The sequence below is a fragment of the Rhinopithecus roxellana genome, chromosome 5 (genome assembly GCF_007565055.1).
Source record: "Rhinopithecus roxellana isolate Shanxi Qingling chromosome 5, ASM756505v1, whole genome shotgun sequence".
Classification (NCBI taxonomy): Eukaryota; Metazoa; Chordata; class Mammalia; order Primates; family Cercopithecidae; genus Rhinopithecus; species Rhinopithecus roxellana.
Window position 1 is genome coordinate 159488375 of NC_044553.1, and position 3862 is coordinate 159492236.

General features: G+C 48.1%; 1 non-coding gene across 1 annotated transcript; it reads left to right on the plus strand.

Annotated features, from left to right (window-relative positions):
* The first annotated feature begins 1415 nt into the window (after positions 1-1415).
* LOC115898045 lies at positions 1416-1492 on the plus strand. Its single transcript, XR_004057804.1, has one exon. It is a non-coding gene; the product is annotated as a small nucleolar RNA SNORD112 (small nucleolar RNA).
* Positions 1493-3862: the final 2370 nt, after the last annotated feature.

Genomic DNA, 3862 nt, shown 5'->3' on the forward strand with positions numbered 1-3862 from the left:
TGGGAGCCTCAGTGCCTTTCTATGTAGCTGGGAGTATGCTTGTCACATCCTTGTCGCATGTGTAAACCTGTGCCTGTTTGAGGATTCTGAGAGCCTATGATGGCTGCAAGGGGCCTGAAGCTTAGTGTGTAAGCAGGAGCTGGGGACAGAGGGGCTTCTGATGGGAGTCGGGGTGCCTCCCCTGGATGTAGGGGTGGGCTAGGGTGGGCAAGGTTCCTTCCCGTTCTCCTGCAGCTGACAGTTAGAAATGCTAGTGCCGTTTAGCCACAGTCCCTCTAGGTTAGAGTCGGGAGGAAACATGCGTGTGTTTTGCACAGGAATCAAGCTGTCAAGGGGCGCGGTGAGGCCCCAGCTTCTTACCAGCAAGCCTGCTCGGCTGTGAATGTGAGTCGCCAGGCCGCAGCTCTCTAGAGGTCCGTGTCCCCACTGCCTGGCCCTATCTCGTGTCACGTTCCCCCGAGGTCTCATTCCACTGGGCTAATCTCCAAGAACACCGGCGAGGGCATTGGCTTTCGGGTCCTCTTAAAGACCAAAAAGTAAAGCTCTCCCCCGTGGGTGCTGGGCAGCTTGGCAGGGATTTGGGACTGTGGGTGGTGAAATCACAGCCTTGGGCACACACCTGCTGGCCCCATGTCAGTGACAGGCTGCTTGGAGGCTTGGGACTCCAGTGAGAGCATATAGATATTTTTTAAAAAAGACATTTGCGATAAAATAAATCCCCTGTGTCTGCAGAACTTGCTCTGGGCATATGTACCCACTCCCAATCCGTCAGCAAACATGCTCTTTGCTTTGTATTTGTAAAAACAGAAACAAAAACAAAAACAACCCACAAGTGAACAAACAAATTAAATCCCCCCCCACAAAATGTTTATTCTAATTATGCAAGAAATAGATTGATAATTAATACATGCATTAGTAAAAATCAACGACTGCAGATGAAGCCATCTTTAATGCCTCCCTCCATCCCTCCCCACCACCCCCCAGCAAATTAACTGCTCTTCTCAGTTTCAGGCATCTGGTTCCAGATATTTTTTCCGTGCATTTGCATATGTCGATAAATATACCTCTAAAATCTATGACTTTATTTTTTACATAAACTATATCATAGTGTACATTTCCTCTCGCAGCAGCTCGTGTTTCTTCCTTCAAGAGTCTGCTTAGAGATAATAAAGATCAACACTATTCCTTATAACAACACCTCAGTATCCTGTGAGCTGTACACACCAGAGTTTATTTAACCACCTTGCTGCTGGCATGAAAGCCTCAGGTCCTTTACCCTGGTGAGGGTGAATTGTGGCAGCAGGTGTAAGTAATTGCTGAGATATGGGTTTGGGGAGTGGGCTCACGAGTGTTTATGACATTATTATAAATGAATATATGAGTGCATAAATTAGCAAAATAAAAGGCGGCCTTTCTGGACCAATGATGAGATAGTGTTTATGAACAAAAGATCATGATTAATCCAGTTCTGCACAAAATACTGAGGTCCATTAGAAGACAATAGGTCTCGGCTGGTTCATTCCTTTTAAGAGCTGTTTAATATTCCATGGTATGTATGCACCATTGTTGATTACACTCTTTTCTGCTGTTGAAAATCTCAGCTGAAAGTGCTCTGGGGGAGGAGAATGTGCAGATAGAAGCTTTGGTCACAGTCCTAGCCGTCAGGGTGGGTCACAGATTCATAGGTGTTCATTAAATTATCTTTTAAAAAAGAATACATAAAATAAAAATGGTCCTTACGCAGATCAGTGAGGAAGCGTGTCACAAATTGAGGTTTTAATTAATAGATTCTGCTCAACTGATGCCCGATAAAAGAGATCTAAGCTGTTTGCCTTTTTTTTTGTTACCAACGACACTGCAGTGAGCATTCTTGCAGCTAAATCTGTAAACACATCCTCGACTGTTCCTTTTCCCCGGCTTCTTAGAGATGGGGTGGTGGGTTAAATTGTTTGCAAAAGTTTATTTTCACTGAGTGATCTTTCTAACATGGCGTTTTGACCTTGTTACTGTCTTGCTTTAAAGCCTCCATCTGACTTCCTGGAGCTTCCGGGATGGGGTCCAAAAAATAAGGCCTTATCCTGGCATGGAAGACCCTTTAGGGTCTGGCTTGGAACTCGCCAGCCTCAGCCCCTCCCCACTGCCGTTTCCCTGCTAGGCGCGCCTCATCCCCACGGGGCTACCTGTTCCTCAGCGGGCTCCCTGCTTCTTACGCTTCGCCTGGCCATGCCTTTTCAGCCAGCTTCCCTCCGGCCTTAAAGAGCAGACTTGAAATATCCCTGCTGGGGAGCCCAAAGTTAGATGTGCCCCCCAAAATACTGTGTTCAAAAATCCTGGCCCTGGAATTGGGATGCCTCATTGACATTTTTTTCCCAGTTAAAGGGAAAGTTTTGCATTTTTCTAGAATTGATAAAACTAGCCAACTGTTAATCACTCCCCTTCCTTTGTCCCTTTCTAGAAGCCCTGGGCTCCCCCCAGTGTTGCCTGGATCTGACTTTGCCTCAGTGAAAACCACCTCGAATTCTTTCTTGCACTGATAGGCAGATGGGCAGTGTCAGAGGATCGTGTCATCTGCCCTGTGGCGCTGGGTAAGTCTCCAGTGTTGTAAAGCTGCAAACACCCGTCTGGGTGGGGCTCAGGCTGGCACCCCCAACTGCCCCAGCCTGCGCTATACCAAGTTCCCTTGATGCCTGCCTTGTGCAGGGCCCCAGAACCCAGGGTCATGGGGTCCATGGTGCAGGAGTAGCGTCTCAGTGTTGTGAGTTCTGGGGATGAGGTTTGGGATATGGTTACAGCTTGGAAATGGCTGATTGCCATTATGGCTCCTTCTTGCCAGAGGTAAACGGGTCTGGTCCCAGAACAGGAGGAGGACACATGATGACTGGAGTAACGATGAGGGGCTCTGGGGAAGGACAGGGCTGAGGGTGAGTGCTTGGACCTTTGGGACAGAATCATATTCTAGAAAGAGCACAGGCTTTGGGGGAGAGGGGCTATGAGGCCAAGGCAGCATCCCCCAGGGGAGCTCGTCAGGAGTAATAGGAGCCACTGGCAGTGTTCTGGGCTTTTGGTCCCTTTTTTTCTCTCCCAGGGGAGGGGAGAAGGAGGCATTGCAGGAAGCCAGCCACCCTGAGCACAGACCCAGCTACAGAATAGACTCGAGTTGCGTGTCCTTGGCAAATCACCAAGTGTTTCTGTGCCTTGGTTTCCTGATATTAAAAAAAAAAAAGACTCATAATCTCTCTCACACAGGGCTATTGAGATCTCAATGAGGAAATAACGCAAATAAATCATCCAGCACAGTAGCCAACAAGCAGTACCCGGCAAAACTCGGTAGCTCTCCCATCTTACCCTGCCACGAAATGCTTAACCCCCTCCCTGAGACAGGCAGCCGCTCCCTTTCAGGGCAGGGAGACCCAACAGAGGAAAACAAAAACACCAGAGAGAGCATGAGGGGGAAATAAAAGCTGACACTTGCCCCCGTCCCAGACACCTTCCCAGGGAAAGGTGTGCTTTCTGGAACACCTGGGGGCCAGGGAAGGGGCTGCCCTACCACTTTTAATCGGCCTTTCCCGAAAAGTTTGGTGAGAGTTTATTTTTATGTAAATAACATATAAAAAGTCAGACTTCTCCTCAGGCAGATTTTTCGAGGCTCATATTTTATAGACTTTGGCAAGGGTCGCTCGGAAGGAACAGTGGTTACAGTCTCCAGAGGTTCTTAATTCCTGGAAAAGCTTCTGGCCAAACCTGCCTTCTCCTAAATTTCACAGAAAATTCTCCCTGGGCTGGGCTCAGGCTAAATGAGCTTTTTGTGTGTTGGTACAGCCTTACCTAGTGGAAGTATGACTTGCACGTTGCCTTTTACACA